This window comes from Rana temporaria, chromosome 1 (genome assembly GCF_905171775.1).
Source record: "Rana temporaria chromosome 1, aRanTem1.1, whole genome shotgun sequence".
Lineage (NCBI taxonomy): Eukaryota > Metazoa > Chordata > Amphibia > Anura > Ranidae > Rana > Rana temporaria.
Window position 1 is genome coordinate 602,020,439 of NC_053489.1, and position 19,124 is coordinate 602,039,562.

General features: G+C 44.7%; 1 long non-coding RNA gene across 1 annotated transcript; it reads right to left on the reverse strand.

Annotated features, from left to right (window-relative positions):
- Positions 1-15,405: 15,405 nt before the first annotated feature.
- LOC120924308 lies at positions 15,406-17,183 on the reverse strand. Its single transcript, XR_005746345.1, has 3 exons — positions 17,112-17,183; positions 15,654-15,870; positions 15,406-15,555 (listed from the first exon to the last, which is right to left on the reverse strand). It is a non-coding gene; the product is annotated as an uncharacterized LOC120924308 (long non-coding RNA).
- Positions 17,184-19,124: the final 1,941 nt, after the last annotated feature.

A 19,124-nucleotide genomic window follows, 5' to 3' on the forward strand; every position in this document is an offset into this window, starting at 1 on the left:
TGGTCTTCTTTCTTCTGTGTTCTGCTAGCTATTGTGAGACAAAGATTGTAATCCAAAGGGTTCTCTGATCAATAAAGCAATGTAGAACAACATAGAACAGTAGCTTAAATTGTGAAAAGTATCTGTGTACTCCTTCTTAGAAATGTACCTCCAACGGTAGTCACTAAATAGTTAAATCAGGCTTGAGGCCTATGCACAGGTGACTCTATTGAACTGAACTGTTCTGTGGAACTACCGGTCCCAGCAACACTATGCAATCAGTCTAGGTGTGTGAAAAGCAGTACAAAGTTCTGGGCATCAGCCCTCTTACCACACGAGGTCCAGGCAGATGGATGCCTCCGCTCCACAGGATCTCAGTCTGTTTGCTGCGACCACGCTGTCACGCTGTTCTGTTTCACAGACGACCGGGAGTCCTCAGTTACCTCCTTCAAGGGTCTCTGGTTCGACCTCACTGCTGCTCCAGCAAGCTGTGATATAAAGCAGAATCAAAGGGCTGCTGTTCTGCTCCACACGATGTAGGCAAGAGCTCCATGGAACCCACACACATACAGAGCTCTGCTGGCAGGAACAAGAGACCCAAGATGGCCACCACAGGGTCTTTTATCTCCTACCCAGCATGCACCTCAGCCCAGAGTGTTCATGGGTAGGTAATTTGCATAATATTTCACCATGTTCTTGAAAACAAAAATAAATCACGTTTTAGCCACTAGGTGGTGCCAAATACCAATTTATAACATTAGTCATGCAATAACACATTAATATAATATTAAAAGGCAAAAATGCCTGCGCTACATACGTATTATTGTCACTGGGAATGAAGGGACGAGTTACTTGGCTGGTGGAGTCCAGTACATGCTTGGCAGTACTGGCTCAGAAATGCTGCGCAATACAGAGAGAAGTGATGGAGGTATTAAAGGTCTGTTATATATAGTGTACAGACATTTCTGAGTTAAAGAACTACAAGAAGTTAATTATGTGTTATAGGGAGAAGCCTCGCTTTTAAATTGGAGTGCTGCCTTAAAGCGGAACTTCAGTAATTTTTTTCATCTATCATCTATCATCTATTAAATCTTCTGCCCTTGTTATTTTAACTTTGGATAGTAAAACTTTTTTTTTCTGCCATTAAATACCTTATACAGCCCACTTGCTGTTTCTTGTCTGGTCATTAGCCTGAGCTTATGACATCATGCACAGCTAGCTCTCACTCTCACTCTTGTGAGAGTTTGCCAGGAAGGTAGGGAGAGGAGTCATAAGATGGCCAATGAGAGTTGCAGGTGTGCCTCTCTGTATGTCTGTGTAAATCCAGGAAGTGAACAGGCAGCAGCTTCAGCTGCCCACAGTTAAGATGGTTGCAGCCAGACACAGTGGAGGGAGATTTCTGCATCATATTTGGCAATTACAGAATCACAGTATATATAAAATAAAATGAAAAGTGGTTGGAGGGAAGATTCGAAATAGCAAGGATGTTTTTATTGCAAATTATGTGAGCAGACTGCTGTTCCTCTTTAAGGCCAACTTTGCGTTAATTGACAGCCTTAGCCATCCATTGGGGGCACAAGTGAGCGCCATCTCCGGAGTCCATGAATGGGCACAGTAAGCCTCACCCACACACAGATGTAAAAAAAATTATAGAAATTATAACCCACCCCACTCTTTCCAAAATATAAAGAAAAAGGTTTTGCATTTAGTACTACATTAGCACTTTCAGTACTGTGCTGGTAGATCTCATTATCAGTTGAAAACTACATTTGATTACGGTCTGTCCTAACAAGGGGTTTAAGAACTCATAGCTTGGGCAGTGCATTGTATATTGATGCACTTTTAAAATATTGGTCCCTCGTTTTGTCCCTTATCTTCACATTGCCATCTCTTCCAAGCAATAGTAGGTGCCCATAATTTCAAACAAACAAACTAGAGAGGTAAGAATTTTTTTTAAATAATTTTTTAGGTATGCCATGTGAATAGGAACACATAGCAAACATTTAGTGGGGTTCTCAAATTTGATTGCAAAGGTGAAAATAGATGCTAAACGTGTTCAGTGGCCATTTTTTATCCTTCATTCAGAAGGAGCAGAATGAATGTTATTCCCGACAAGCTTAAAGCGGTTGTATACTCGCGATGATTTTTTATTTTTTTCTTCCCATCTGAAAGGCAAAAGGCATAATGAGCTAGTATGCACCGCATATTAGCTCATTATGAAATACTTACCTCGGAACGAGGTGAAGAGAACTTACCTGGTCCACGCCGAGCGAGATGTCATCTTGCTTCGGCGTGTCTTCCGGGTATCGCCGCTCCAGCACTGTGATTGGCTGGAGCGGCGATGTCGTCACTCCCGAGCATGCGCGCGGGAGACTTCAATCCGGCAAGGTCCGGCGGCTGCCGGCCCTTTAGCCGAGGATCCCCCTGCGCATGCGCCGCTGCAATCAGCGGCGCATTGCGAGCGGAATATCTCCTAAACAGTACAGGTTTAGGAGATATTCTTTATACCTACAGGTAAGCCTTATTATAGGCTTACCTGTAGATAAAAGTAAAAAAAAAACGCCTATACAACCACTTTAAGTTAGGCAGAGTTTAGAAGGGCAGCTAAGGGGCAAAAACAATCCAAAATGTTTGACCACACATTTAAAAAGAACAGTGGATACTCAGGTTTGTACACATTGCCACCGCCTTGTTGCTTCACAGTGGGGCAAATTTAACTTTGCCATGTCACGTATAGCAGGCAGTGCCAAGTGTGCCCATTAAAGTCAATAGGGTTACACCGTAACCCCCTTGGGGTTAAAAAAAAGGCTTTCAGGAGCTGGTAGTATTGCCTCCCAAACACCTGCAACTGATGCAGAACCACCTCTGAAAAGCAATCTACTGTAAGGTGCAATAAACTTGCTGCCAGCGTGAACATGGCCTTAACCACTTAAGGACCCCTTCACGCCGATATACGTCGGCAGAATGGCACGACTGGGCACAATCACGTACCTGTACGTGTCTCTTTAAGCCCAGGTGTGGTGTCCGAAGCTCCGTGACTGCGCCCACGGGACCCAATCCCTGCCGGTGTCCCACGATCGGTCACCGGAGCTGAAGAACCGTTAGAGGTGTGTGTAAACACACCTTCCCTATTCTTCATTGTGCCAGCGTCTGGGAAAGACGATCACTGATGTCACACGTCCCGCCCCCCTACAGTTGGAAACACATATGAGGTCACACTTAACCCCTACAGTACCCCCTAGTGGTTAACTCCTAAACTGCAATTGTCATTTTCACAGTAATCAGTGCATTTTTATAGCACTTTTTGCTGTGAAAATGACAATGGTCCCAACTATGTGTCAAAATTGTCCGATGTGTCCGCCATAATGTCGCAGTCACAAAAAAAAAAAAAAATCGCTGATCGCCGCCATTAGTGGTAAAAAAAATTATTAACAAAAATGCAATAAAACTATCCCCTATTTTGTAAACGCTATAAATTTTTCGCAAACCAATCGATAAACACTTATTGCGATTTAACAAAAATAGGTAGAAGAATACTTATCGGCCTAAACTGAGGAAAAAAAAAAGTTTTTTTATATGTTTTGGGGGGATATTTATTATAGCAAAAAGTAAAAAAATATTGAATTTTTTTCAAAATTGTCGCTCTATTTATATTTATAGCGCAAAAAATAAAAACTGCAGAGGTGATCAAATACCACCAAAAGAAAGCTCTATTTGTGGGGGAAAAAAGGGCGACAATTTTGTTTGGGAGCCACGTCGCACGACCGCGCAATTGTCAGTTAAAGCGACGCAGTGCCGAAACGCAAAAAGGGGCAAGGTCCTTAACCTGCATAATGGTCCGGGTCTTAAGTGGTTAAGTGACTCAAGTTGAAAAATGACACTGAATGTTTTTTGTTTCAAAAGAATATCCAGAAAAAAAAAGGAATAGAATGATAGATATCTGTCTTGTGTATCTATTAGTTAGGTTGGTGTTGTCTTTGGGGAAAGCACTTGTAAATGATGGCGCATTTTACACACTCAGCAGCTCATAGCTCCCTGCCAAATGTTATCTTCTTACAGGAATTAGTGGAAACAGAATAGATATGGGTTCACAGCCTATTGTTTCCTTCCAGTCATCCACAGCTAGATCATTCTTCATCATTTAACACATCTAATCAAACAGACAGACAACAACAATTTAACAATCACTGCTAATCTACAGATCTCTCATGCATCTGAAAAATAAAACCAGAAACAGGACTAGTGTAGAAAACATCTCAATAATAGCTCTATAGTATATGTAACAGGGCGTACAGGACGTCAGCGCGACAGTTGCCGAGCCTGCCCGACGTTACACGAGTGTACTGCGCTCGGTATATGCCGGTGCAGTATTCAAAACTCGTGGCGGGAAACGAGCGGGGAGGACGCGAGGACGCCGTACCTGCCGAAGAGGACACCGGACCCGCCGAAGAGGACACCCGACCCGCCGAAGACGGACGCCCGACCCACTGAAGAGGACACCGAAGCCGCAGAAGGACGCCGGACCCGACGAGGCCGCCGATGAACGCCGCGCAAGACACCAAAACTGTAAGTACAAAAAAACTAAAAAACTTTTTTTCCACAGGAATTCGGGCCACTTTGGGGGTGCGTTATACCGCGATAAATACGGTACTTGCTGTCAGAGCTTTTTTTCTCAGAAAATAGGTGCAGGAACTCAACCACAACACCGTTTAGATTTCACAAACAGTAGAAGGGTCGTAAAGGTACATTAAATACCAGGATTGCATTACATACAGAGTGCAGAGTTCAGGGGGGTTACACACAGAGTGCAGAGCTGTCACTTGTAAACACAGAAACCAGACTTCTGTGTTTACAAGTGATTGTGGTGAGCAGGCACCAAAGGGTCTGAGCCAGAGGTGGTGGAACTGAGTTCCCCCAAGTTCCCCCTGAAAAAAAGCCCTGCTTGCTGTCCAAACAAGTGGTGGGTATAATGGCTTCTATGACTGTGTACCGATGGCAGATTCACGGACAAGGATACAGTGGCCATACCATGATCACATTTTACCTGGTTTCCAATGAACTTGCTGTAATTCGCTTATTGGTGGGCCTTGTAGGGACCCTCCCACCCAAAACTCTCTGGGCGTGCACAGGCATTCAGTCTACAGTAAATCAGTCCGTTTTAGAGACAATTCACACAGGGGCAACCCGACTTACAGCGCGACTTTGCAAGGCAACTTCAGCGCGACTTGGAGCAACTTACAACGCAAATTAAAGTTGCCTCCAGGACAGGTGACTTCGGCTGTGGCCAATCACAGAATAATCAGCTCTGTGGGAGGGAGGGGTTTGCCTGAGAAAACTATTTTCTCTTCCTGTAAAGTTGCTTCACTTAAAGCGGATGTTCCACCCCAAAAATATTTTAAAAGCCAGCAGCTACAAATACTGCAGCTGCTGACTTTTAACATAAGGACACTTACCTGTCCTGGAGTCCAGCGCCGTCCGCAGCAGAGCACGAGCGATCGCTCGTCACCCTGCTGCTCCCCCCTCCATTCACGCTGAGGGAACCAGGAAGTGAAGCGCTGCGGCTTCACTGCCCGGTTCCCTACGGCGCATGCGCGAGTCGCGCCGCGCCCGCCGATTGGCTCCCGCTGTGTGCTGGGAGCCGAGTGTTCCCAGCACACAACGGGGGGGCGACGGGATGTGACGAAATGCCCGTCTTTTGCCCGTGAATGCTGGGCCGGAAGTGGGTGCAAATACCAGTAACTTGGAAGTGTGGCCCCCCTCCTCCTTCCCCCACCACCAGCCTATTCACAAAGCAAATCACGCTTTGCGCAGTAGGGAACTGTCTGAAGCTGCAAACTGATGGTTTCTCTTACAAGAAATGGCAACGGCAGCACCCAAGAGCTGAATGAAAAAAAATCGCCTGGGGTGCCGATATCTTGGAATCCCTGGACAGGTAAGTGTCCTAATATCAAAAGTCAGCAGCTACAGTATTTGTAGTTGCTGATTTCAATTTTTTTTGGTGGGGGGGGTCGAGATGAAGCACATAGAAAACCATTGTTTTCTTTGTGCTTTTGCAGCAACTTGCATTTTTTTTAATGTCTAATGTTTTAATGTTTATTTTATTTTTGTAAAACAAAAATGTTGCAATAGAAAGTGTGTACAGTGTGTTATGGGCTTGAAGTTATTGGGAAAACCCAAAATTGAGCTGTTGGTTCTTACAACTTTTTAAGACCATACACAAATCAATGTGATGATCATACAGGTCTGGCTGTAAATAAACTTGTTGTGAGGGCTGATGCCTCGTACACACGACCGGTTTTCCCGAAAAGAAAACTGCCATTTTTTAGATTGGCTGGGAAAACCGGTCGTGTGTATGCTCCATAGCAGTTTTCCCGACGAGAAAACTGCCCGCAAAAAAATTCGAACCTGTTCTATTTTTTCCTGTCGTGTTTCCGTCAGTCTTTTTCTCGTCACGAAAACCGCTTGTGTGTATGCTTTTCCGAGGGAAAAAAAAACGTGCATGCTCAGAATCAAGTATGAGACGGGAGCGCTCGTTTTGGTAAAACTAGCATTCGGAATGGAGATAGCACATTCGTCACGCTGTAATGGACTGAAAAGCACGAAGACTGAAAATCGCGAATCGTCTCTCAACAAACTTTTACCAACACGAGGATCAGCAAAAGCAGCCCAAAGGGTGGCGCCATTTGAATAGAACGTCCCCTTTATCGTGCCGTTGTACGTGTTGGACGGGAACGCGCTTTGGTCAAGGCTTGAAAGGAATCACGTTGAGAAAAACGTCAGGTTTTTGCATGTCAGGAAAACCGGTCATGTATACAGGGCATAACTCTTACTGATAATGCTAGTTAACAATCTGTTATGCTAATCCACCTTATTTTGTAGTCAGAAAAAAGGTCAGACATCTTTATCTGCATAACCAGAGGACCAGCATGACAGTATTTTGTTCTGGGGAACACAATAAAAACATTGCTATTATTTTTTGATCTCAAGTAAATATATGTTTCAAAAGGATAAAAGACCCCTGATATACTTCTGACAAGTCTGTTATAGCCTTCCTCCATCATGGAAACTTTCTGGCCTCTGTGGGCATCATATAGTTACATAGTCAGGTTGAAAATAGGAAAATTTGTTCTTACCTGAAATTTTCTTTTCCTGTAGTCCGTAGGCGGCACACAATGGGTTAAGCTTTCTCTTAACCCCTAAAGGAAGAAAGAGTTAAACTAGCAGTGAGACAAGTTAGATTAGTTGATTAACCATAGTGGGACCACCTGTCCCCGCCCTATAAACTGCTCCCAAGAACACAGACACATGTATTTTATGCAGCAATAGAGTAAATTTAATGGGAGGGAAAGCTGTGCCGCCTACGGACTACAGGAAAAGAAAATTTCAGGTAAGAACAAATTTTCCTATTCCTGGTCGTCCTACGGCGGCACACAATGGGATTTGCAAAGCAGTGCAAAAAAAGAAAAAAAGGGGGGGATCAATGATTTAAGGCCGCCTCAAGCACTCTCGAGCCAAAGGCCGATCCCTCGGACGATACCACATCTATTCTGTAGTGCTTTATGAAGGTGTTCGGTGAAGCCCACGTCGCCGCCTTACAGATTTGGTCCATTGGAATATGATACCTCTCTGCCCAGGACGCAGCTGAAGATCTCGTAGAGTGAGCTTTTAGGAGAAGAGGGGAATCTTTGCCTTCCAAAAGGTAACAGTGTTTGATAGTGTCTCTTATCCACCTCGCCAGTGAAGATTTACTTGCTTTTTTCCCCTTGTTTGGCCCTTGGAACTGTAGAAACAGGGCCTCAGACTGTCTGAACACCGAGGTTCTCTGCAAGTAAGCAGAGATGATTCTCTTTACGTCCAAAAGGTGCAGGTTATCTTCAGATCTATCTTTAAATACAGGCAACACAATTTCCTGATTGATGTTTGAGGAGGTGGAAACCTTGGGAAGGAAACCCGGCATAGTTCTTAGGACTACTGCGTCCGAAAGTAATCTGAGATAGGGCTCCTTGGATGACAGGGCCTGCAGTTCACTTATTCTTCTGGCGGACGTAATTGCTACCAGAAAAGTGCACTTGAATGTGAGGAACCTTAAGGACGAACTCTCCAGAGGCTCGAAGGGAGGTGATGTTAACCTTTTTAGTACTAAGGGCAAGCTCCAAGCTGGCAACGGTTTTTGGAAGACTGGTCTTATTTTATTAATTGCCTTGAAAAACCTGCTGACGAGAGGAGTTTTTGAAAATATTCCGTTCAGGCAGGAGTTAATAGCCGTCAGCTGGACCCTTAGGGTGTTTGGCTTTAGGCCCTTTTGGAAGCCCTCTTGTAAAAATTGTAAGAGAGATGCTACCTGCTCAGGAGAGGATGAAGTCCTGGCGCACCAGGCGGAGTAGAGGGACCATACCCTGCCGTAGACTTTCAAGGTAGCAGGCTTCCTTGAAGCCATGAGGGTAGCTATAACCTCCTGCGACAGGCCTTGAGCTGTCAAGGATCTAAGTTCAAATTCCATGCCGCAAGCTGGAGTTTCTCGAGGTCCGGATGTAGCATCCCTGATTGGAGAAGAAGGTCCTTCTGGATGGGTAGTTTCCAGACCTGGTTCCTTGCCATATTCAAGGCTAGCGGAAACCATGCCCTCCTGGGCCAGAATGGTAGGATTACTACTGCTCTCACCTTCTCGTCCCGAATTTTCTGCAGTACCTTCGGGATCAGCGGAGTCGGGGGAAAGATATAGACAAAAAGTTTCCTCCAGCTTATCGAGAGAGCATCTATTGCTAGCGGACCCCCCATACTGGAAAGGGAGCAGAACCGGGGGAGCTTTTTGTTCTGGGAGTTCGCCATAGCATCCACTTCGGGCAAACCCCACTTGGAGGTGATCTTCCTGAAAACCTGAAGGTTTAGTTCCCACTCCCCTGGCAGGATCGAGTTTCTGCTGAGCCAATCCGCTCTCACATTGTCTACACCCCTGATGTGAGTGGCCGTCAGGGAAAACAGGTTCTCCTCCGCCCAGAGCATGATGCGGGCACACTCCCTCTGCATGGAGGGGCTCCGTGTCCCTCCCTGTTTGTTCAGGTAAAAGACTGACGCCAAATTGTCTGACTGTACTTGAACTGACTTGTGGAGAAGTTCGGACTTGAAATAAATGAGTGCCTTCCTGATCGCAGTAAGCTCTTTTAAGTTCGAAGACATTTGAAGCTCTCTCCGAGACCAGGCCTCTTGTACCCAGTGGTCCCCTACATGGGCACCCCAGGCTGAGCCTGAAGCATCCGAGGTGAGGACTGTCTGAATCGGAGTCCTGAGGAATCTGCCCCCCCGGAAGCGTTGAGGGTGTATCCACCAAACGAGATCCTTCCTCACTATAGGAGAAATGATGATAGTCCTGTCCAAAGAGTCTCGGCTCCTGCCCCATTGGGACAGGATGCAGTTCTGAAGCATCCTGAAGTGGGCCTTGACCCATGGAACAGCCTCCAGGGACGAAGTCATCATACCTAGGACTTTCATTGCCTTCCTCACTGAGCAGTGATTGGATTGCAGGAGATCCTGCACTGCCTGTTGGACATTGGAAGCCCTCTGAGGAGAAAGGAACAGCTTCATCTGAAGGGTGTCTATCGTGAACCCAAGGTAGGAAATGACTGGAGTAGGGATCAGAGAGGATTTCTTTACGTTCACGATGAACCCGTGAGAGTCCAGCATTCGGAGGGTCTCGAGAAGATGCTGTCTTAACACAACTTCCGAGGGAGCTCTGACTAGCCAATCGTCCAGATAGGGTGTCACATATATCCCCTGTAGGCGAAGGGCTGCTGTCAGGACCACCACGACTTTTGTGAAGACTCGAGGTGCTGAGGTGATGCCAAATGGTAGACAGGTAAACTGATAATGGAGAATCTGATGGTTGCAAATCAGAGCTAACCGTAGATACTTCCTGTGAGATCTTAGGATAGGGATGTGCAAGTATGCGTCCTGGAGGTCGACTGACGCTAGGAAGTCTCCCTCTTCTATGTTTGCAATGGCAGATCGAATCGACTCCATTCTGAATTTGCGTTTCACGAAAAACTGGTTTAGGAAAGAGAGGTCTATTACTAACCTCCACCCCCCGGAGGCTTTGGGAACTGGAAAAATTGGGGAGTAGAGGCCTTGGAATTTCTCCCGATCTGGAACTTTTTCTAGAGCATGCTTTTTTATAAAATCCTCCACTAATTCTAGAACCACTGGGTTGGAGGGTTTGTTGAGCATGAACCTCTGTGGAGGAAAAGAACTCAGTTCTAGGGAGTACCCTCTGGAGACGATGTCTGTTACCCAGGAGTCCGATGATGTCTTTTGCCAGACCTGAGAAAAAAACCTCAGCCTGCCTCCCACAGGAGGAGAGGCGTTGGTGGCGTCAGGCTTCTTTGGGCTTGTTGAAGGGCTGCTTTTTGGCCGCGGTTGAATCCTGCTTTTTCTTATAGAACGGTCTTCTGCCCCGAAAGGAAAAATTCTTCTTTGGGGAGTATCTGGGTCTTCCATAAAAAGGTCTATTAGGCCTCCTCCTCTCTACGGGAAAAGATGCGTCCTTCTCCTCGTTGTAAGATTTGAGGATGTCTTTCAAATGAGGGCCAAACATGGATGAAGGGTGAAAAGGCATATTAACAAAACTGAACTTAGAAGATAAGTCACCCGTCCATTGCTTTATCCAAAGCGCCCTTCTAGTCGCATTAGATAAAGCGAGGGATCTGGATGAAAACTTTAGAACATCTACCGGGGCATCACATAAAAATTCAGCGGCAGATTTCATCATGTGAACATCTTTTAGCAAAGATTCTCTAGACACCCCCTCTTCTATATCTAAGGATAATTGACTCAGCCAGACCCTTAGAGCTCTAGCTACTGGAATTGAGGAGGCTGCAATTTTTGAGGTGGAGGCTGCAGCTAGATAACTCTTTTTAGCTAAGCTATCCGCCTTGCGTTCTAAAGGGTCGGATAATTTGGAGGATTCGTCGGAGGGAAACAGCGATTTTTTTACCATCCGGGCAGCCGCCAGATCCAGCTTGGGTGGATTTTCCCATTCGGACGAAACCTTAGAGTCCAACCTATAAGAAGTTTTAAAGCGGGCTCCCGCATCGGTTTTCTTGTCAGGGTTGGGCCAGTCCTTTTTGAACCAGTCAGCGAGAATGGGGTGAAACAGAAATCTCATATCTGGGACTTGAGGAAAGTAATACAATTGGTCTTTCTTCGGCCTAGCCGATACGTCTTTGGATGACTCTATAGTGTCCTTCACTGCCGACAGTAGCTTGGGAACTTTGTCCTTGGGTAATAAATACAAATCGTCATCTAGGTCCTCAAATAGTATTTCCGGATCCGAAGAGGAAGCACTACATTCCCCAGAGGAGATAGTTGCAGTGGGAGAAATACCCCTGGAACTTCTCTTCCTTTTCTTGGGCACCAGAGAGTCCTTAATTTCCTTAAATGTATTGGACATTTCCCCTTTAAACCATGATAGGAATGAATTGGTATTGTCAGACGGGTTTAAACATGATACACAGGTGTCACTTGTGTAAGACTCCGGCATGGGCTGCTCACATTTGTTGCAGAAGGTGTGTTTGGACTTTCTCTTGGCTTTACCAGAGGACGCCATCTGGGAAAGACAAGACAGAGAGAAGTCCCTCTTTTAGAATTTCGACTGCAAAAGGCCCCCATACTGGATGTCTCCACAAAAAAAACCCCCAAGATAAACAATCCCACATGCTCCTACCTCTGACCGGCCAAGGGATCTGCTGCCTAGGCTGAGTGCAGCCATAGCAGATCCCTGCCGGCCAGAAATAGTGTGGGACACTAGACCGGAAGTGACGCGGCCGCGGTATGGGGAAAAAAAACCCCAGTCTTGAGACCCCCCGTTTACAATACAGAAAGGTAATGCATCCGCCAATGTATGTGTAAAAGGAAAGAAACAGTCGCCACCGGCGCTTACTTTACCGTCCTTCCAGTCCCTGGACGCGATCTCCGGAACTCCCGGAAGCGCGTCATCAATACGCGCGGTCCACTGTGTCGTTTCCGGCCTGTGGAGCGCAAACAAACCTCTGGTATCCACGTAGCCGTTTTCAGACGGGGAAAGTATGGCGGCCTCTCGGGGAACACCTCCGCTGCCGAACCAGAGGATGATGGGGTACAGGCTGAGGGACCGGAGATAGCACCCGGTATACAGCCGCCCCTGAGCTCAAGAACCCGGAAGCACCGGGGGTGAGCACTTGCCTCACGTCTTCTTCATCCTTCCAGGTACAAAGAAAGAAAAAAATACATGTGTCTGTGTTCTTGGGAGCAGTTTATAGGGCGGGGACAGGTGGTCCCACTATGGTTAATCAACTAATCTAACTTGTCTCACTGCTAGTTTAACTCTTTCTTCCTTTAGGGGTTAAGAGAAAGCTTAACCCATTGTGTGCCGCCGTAGGACGACCAGGAAAAGACAATATTCCATCTAGTTCAACCAATAAAAAAAAAAAAAAAAGTGTGTGTAGGTGTATATATATATATATATATATATATATATATATATATATATATATATATATATATATATATATATATATACACACACACACACACACACACACACACACACACACACACACACACACACACACACACACACACACATATACACATACATACAGTACAGACCAAAAGTTTGGACACACCTCATTCAAAGAGTTTTCTTTATTTTCACGACTATAAAAATTGTAGATTCACACTGAAGGCATCAAAACTATGAATTAACACATGTGGAATTATACATAACAAAGAAGTGTGAAACAACTGAAAATATATTTCATATTCTAGGTTCTTCAAAGTAGCCACCTTTTGCAGCAGACACATCTCTAGAACTGTTAAGAGGAGACTGTGTGAATCAGGCCTTCATGGTAGAATATCTGCTAGGAAACCACTGCTAAAGAAAGGCAACAAGCAGAAGAGACTTGTTTGGGCTAAAGAACACAAGGAATGGACATTAGACCAGTGGAAATCTGTGCTTTGGTCTGATGAGTCCAAACTTGAGATCTTTGGTTCCAACCCCGTGTCTTTGTGCGACTCTACATGCCTGGTTCCAACCGTGAAGCATGGAGGAGGAGGTGTGATGGTGTGGGGGTGCTTTGCTGGTGACACTGCTGGGGATTTAATCAAAATTGAAGGCATAATGAACCAGCATGGCTACCACAGCATCTTGCAGCGGCATGCTATTCCATCCGGTTTGCGTTTAGTTGGACCATCATTTATTTTTCAACAGGGCAATGACCCCAAACACACCTCCAGGCTGTGTAAGGGCTATTTGACCAAGAAGGAGAGTGATGGGGTTCTGCGCCAGGCGACTACCTCTTGAAGCTCATCAAGAGTGTGCCAAGTAGTAATCAAAGCAAAAGGTGGCTACTTTGAAGAACCTAGAATATGAAATATATTTTCAGTTGTTTCACACTTTTTTGTTATGTATAATTCCACATGTGTTAATTCATAGTTTTGATGCCTTCAGTGTGAATCTACAATTTTCATAGTCATGAAAATAAAGAAAACTGTTTGAATGAGAAGGTGTGTCCAAACTTTTGGTCTGTACTGTATATATATATATATATATATATATATATATATATATATATATATACACACACACAAATCAAAAAACACAATAAAGCATGATCCAATTCGCTCCAGTGGGGGAAAAATATTCCTTTCTGATTCCCCATGAGGCAATATTTTCCCTGGATCAACTGCCCCTATTGTCATTACCTGTAACTAATAATGTCTAGTTATATTTTGTGCCAGCAAAGCCCAGTTGCAGGGGCTGCTGAGGATGATCACAATGCAGTGTTTGTCTTGTGGCCAGATTCACGTAGAGGCGCGTATCTTTATGCCGGCGTACCGCATCCCATTTGCACTACGCTGACGTAACATAGTGAGGCAAGTACTGTATTCACAAAGCACTTGCCTCCTAAGTTACGTCGGCGTAGCGCAAATGGCCCGGCGTAACCCTGCCTAATTCAAAATAGGCAGGTAGGGGGCGTGTTGTATGGTAATGAATCGTGACCCCATGTAAATGAAGCGCCGATCGTACGGCGCATGCTCAGAATCTCGTTGCAAATACTCATTGCTTTCGACGTGAACGTAACCTACGCCCAGCCCCATTCACGTACGCTTACGCAAACAACGTAAAATACGACGGCTGTTCCGATGTCCATACCTTGCATGGGCTGCACCATCTTTTTGGTGGTTTATCTTTACGCCGGAAAAACGCCTTACGTAAACAGCGTATCGGGCACAAGTCGGTTCGTGAATAGGCATATCTTGCTCATTTACATATTCTAGGTGTAAATCAACGTACACACCCCTAGCGGCCAGCGTAAATATGCAGATACGATGGCGTAGGAGACTTACGCCGGTCGTATCTTAGCAACAGAGAAGCGTATCTCAGTTTGACAATACGCTTAAAGATACGACGGCGCGCATTCGGACTTACGACAGCGTATCTACTGATACGCCGTCGTAAGTCTTTAAGAATCCGGCTATTGGTGTCCAAGACCTGAAAACAAGATCTGGGGTGAGGATGAGAAGACCTTCCAACCATTGTCTAAGCCTTCTAAAATGCAGCTTCCCATATGCAGGACCTGTGGTGTGGCACACATACAATAAATAGCACAGACCTAGCCTGGTAATGTGAATGTAAGAGAAAAACAATAGAGACAGAGAGGCAAGTCTGTCACAAGGATTTAGATTAACTTCAGATGCCCATAGCTTCTTGAATGTGTAAGTGTTACTAAACCCAGTAATATGAAAATAGTTAATCCCCCCTAGTGCCCACAGCTTATAAATCTTTGTTTTATAAATTCAGGATAAAAATAGACTTTTTACACAATGCAGAGGATTAACCCCTTAAATATACAGACTGATTTTACTGTTGCGGGTTTAGTAACACTTTAACTATTAGAACCTATATAGAAGATGTCAGGCCTGCCAGGAGACCACAACCATTCCTGACCGGTAGTCTTGTTATCCCGGTGTCAGGTGGAGGGACGGCTGAGATCTCCTGCAACCAGGAAATAAGGAACCGCACAGGCAGGTGCAGAAAACCTAACCACAACTCTCAGTTCAAAGGCTGTAAACAGGAATCCAGGAGGGAAGGGGACGATCCAAGAACGCAGTCAAACAAGCCAGGTAGAGTCGGCAACAAGGAACACCAGGTCCATGGGAAATTCCAGGAATCGTAGTCAAGAGCAAGCCAGGCGGGGTTGGCAACGAGACAAGCGTTAATATGAAATGGAAAAGGACACGAAGGGGGTAGGGAAAGTTCTGCTCTCCCCTAAATAATATAGTAAATGGAAAGGCTCCCCGATGGGGTTTTTAGGCAGCAAATGGGTAAAAGATTGAATGAAATGCACAGATGTAAAAAGTAAAAAAGTTTAATTAATTGTAAAAATAAGCTCTGGTATAGTATACACTAAAAAACGGTTACACAAGGAGAATGCAGCAAAATACATGACATCAATTAACATGAATGGTTAACATGCAAGTCACGTAAATTCTGACGCGTTTCAACCCATATTGGGGTCTTCTTCGGAGGAAGTTGAGGTGCTACTGTAACAGAAAATGAATATATAAAAGTAAAACAGTCTTGACAATTACCACTGAGTATTGTGGAACATAAAAGTATTAGTATATAGTTACCCACTCACAGCGTGTAAACTTAATTGTGTCTAGACCAGAGTTGACTTAAATCCACAGAAGGACCCCTGGATGGACATTTTCACAAGGAGGGCAGACCCCCAAAAGGTACCGCCAAGGCGCCAAACCAGACGGCCTGCAGGGGCCCACAAGCACAAGGGGGGTCCAATGGGGTCCGGGCCGGGTGGGGGGAGGGAGACCCAGCAGAGCGACAGCCATAGAAAGCACCTATTAAAAAGTGTAAATATGTATTGATAAATTGTCAAATCAAGTGTTAGATATTGTCATTTGAGTCAATTTGGGGCACTGGGCATGCACTGAATCCCTGATCTATCACTGATGAACGGGGGGATATCAAGCGGGCAAAGGGTTGACATATATAGGAATGAGTAATACTAGACAGTAATTTGTATGCAAAGTTGTATGTAACAAATCAGAAAAAAATATATTTGTTATTTCATAGACTTTGTGATGCATTTGATTTAAACAGAAGCTAATAAAAAAAAAAAAAAAATTCCGCCATGTCCTACTGTTATAATTTTTGGCAAAATTGAAAAGGCATCAGAGGGATATACATCTTCTCAAAATTTCCTTACAGTTTGATCATATCTTTCAAATCAATCATCGTATGGCCTGCGTATGGGCACACTAAGGGGCAGTATTTGATATGAATTATGTTGGTTCCATCATGGCTTAGATATACTTGCATTGTATATATACTTGATGGCTATACAAGAAAGCAAATCAAATATTCAGTCTCTTCATTCTAGACATAAATTCCCATGACAGCGCTGTCAGGTTGTAAAAAAGGCAGTGTTCCCCAGTAGGGAGAGATAATCATTAGTGTGTTATCCTGGGATGGAAGCCCCTGAGAATGGGGACTGCTGTGAGCAAAATAAGAACTTACTGCCTCATTTATTGTGAAGCAGAGAGCTGAAAATATGTAATATTTATCAGAATATCATTTCAGAAAGGATGTATTGTATAATAACTTTTATGTATGATATTCGTGCTGCTAACTAAACATATATCTTGTCAACTTTTAAAAATATGAAAGTTCAAAGAGCAGTTCTGGGTAATAGGTAAAATCAGTCACTGAATTGATAAAGTTACTGACTCTTCGAGAAAATAAAAACAAAATAAAAGAAAAAGTGTCACTCTAGGGGTGGTAAATTCGACTCAGCTGTCTTCAAGTGTTAAAGCCTTTGGAAGGGTCTTCACATCTGACACACTCCTGAGGGTGTCCTGTAATGACTGACTGATCAGTGGCGACTGGTGCTCATAATTTTTGGGGGGGCTTAAACAAACCGAAAAAAAATGCATCAAACGCAGCCACTGTGCCCATAAATTGCCGCCACTGTGCCATCAAATGCAGCTACTGTACCCATCAATTGCTGCCAGTGTGCCCATCAATTGCCGCCACTGTGCCCCATCAATTGCCGCCACTGTGCCCCCTGCCCAGCACTTACCTGTCTCGGTGCTGTCCTCCACACTCCAAGTCCACCTGTCTTCTCTTGCCCTCTGCTATGATTGGACGCCTGTATGAAAACAAAATCGACTGGATATTTAATAGATAGGGGGAAAGAAAAAAAATGGAGGGGGGGTCCAAGGAACAGGGGAAGAAGAGATATATGAAAGGAAGACAATGGAAGAGGAGGAGAAAGAGAGGCAGAAGGAGAAAGGTCCCCCAGGCTGGGAGATGAGCCTGGTCAATTAGACAGGCCTAAGCTGGTCAGATGCAGAGTAGGGAGAGGATCCATGCTTTCATGTTGTTTACACCAAATTCTGATGCCACGTACACACAACCATTTTTAATGGTCTAGAAAAAACAACGTTTTTTTCAACCCGATTCTTGTCTACACACGATCGTGGAAAAAAAATGCTCGAGCAAAGCGCTGTGACGTACAACACGTACGACGGCACTATAAAGGGGAAGTACCATTCGGATGGCGCCACCCTTGGGGCTGCTTTTGCTGATTTCGTATTAGTAAAAGTTTGGTGAGAGACGATTCGCGCTTTTAAGTCTTTGTGCTTTTCAGTCTGTTACAGCGTGATGAATGTGCCATCTCCATTACGAACACTAGTTTTACCAGAACGAGCACTCCCGTTTCATAACTTGCTTCTGAGCATGCACGTTTTTTTTACGACGTTAAAAACGACAACGTGAAAAATGATGCGAAAAAATAGAGCATGTTCTAAAGTTTTAATGCCCATTTTTCACGTCATGAAAAATGCTCTGGAGCCTACACAATCGTTTTTAATGACATTAAGAAATTGTCATTTTCACGTCATGAAAAATGCTCTGGAGCCCATACACAATCGTTTTTTTTTTTTTTTTTTTAAATACTGTTTATTGAGTTTTTTTGGGGGGGAAAATAAAATGAAAAAAGTGTTACAAAATAAAGCCACTGGGCATACCCCGGCTTGGATAACATACATTGTAACTATTCTATACGTTCTAATACATCCATTGAAACTACACACACGATCGTTTCTAATGACATAAAAAAAAAAATTGCATTTTTCACGTCATGAAAAATGGTCGTGTGTACGCAGCATGAGCCTGCCATCTGAATGTCGTAGCTGGAATCATGACTCATCAGACCAGGCAACGTTTTTCCAATATTCTATTGTCAAATTTTGGTGAGCGTGTGCAAATTGTAGCCTCAGTTTCCTGTTCTTAGCTGACAGGAGTGGCACCCGGTGCAGTCAGAAAGACTCCCTGCATGGCAGATTTGCTCCGGAACCGGCGGGCAGTGTCACAGGCATGACCCGGACCAAGAAACCGGGAATCGTCCCCAGAAACTGACTGAGTTCTATTCCCTCGAGGCCAAGCATCATGGCGCCAGAGCCACTTCCACGCCGAAGGCGGGATCGCAATCTCACAAACGGAAATCTAACAAACGAAGCAGCCCTCCTAAATCACCCAACTCCTCACCACCCACACCCTCTTTGGGGAGACCTGAGAAGTCCAGATTCCGAAAGAAATGCACTGGATGAGGTGAGCCTGTTTCATTTCTCAGGGGAAGACTCTAGGGAGGACACGAGGGAGCTGCCCGAATCTATTGATGTATTTCCCACTAACAATCAGCCAGTCATGGACACTGTTTTTAAGGAGATGCTGGTCTCCTTGTGGAGCTCTCTACATTCTGACATGGTATCATGTTTGCACAAGTTTCACGGGGAACTGGGCTCAGTTGCAGAGAGAGTGTCACATGTGGAGAATAAGATGGGGGAATTTGCTGTCACGATAAATGACCTGGTTGATGCGAATGATGGAAGGGAGGATGAGCTTGAAATGCTTAAAACAAAAATGGCGGACATGGAAGACAGGAGCAGGAGAAACAACATTAAGATAAGGGGTATTCCAGAAATTGTCCAGCAATCTGACCTACGTTCATATGTATCCCAACTTCTTGCTGCAATTCTTCCTGACATGTCGGAGCTTGACTTTACTGTAGACAGAATTCACCGGTTACCCA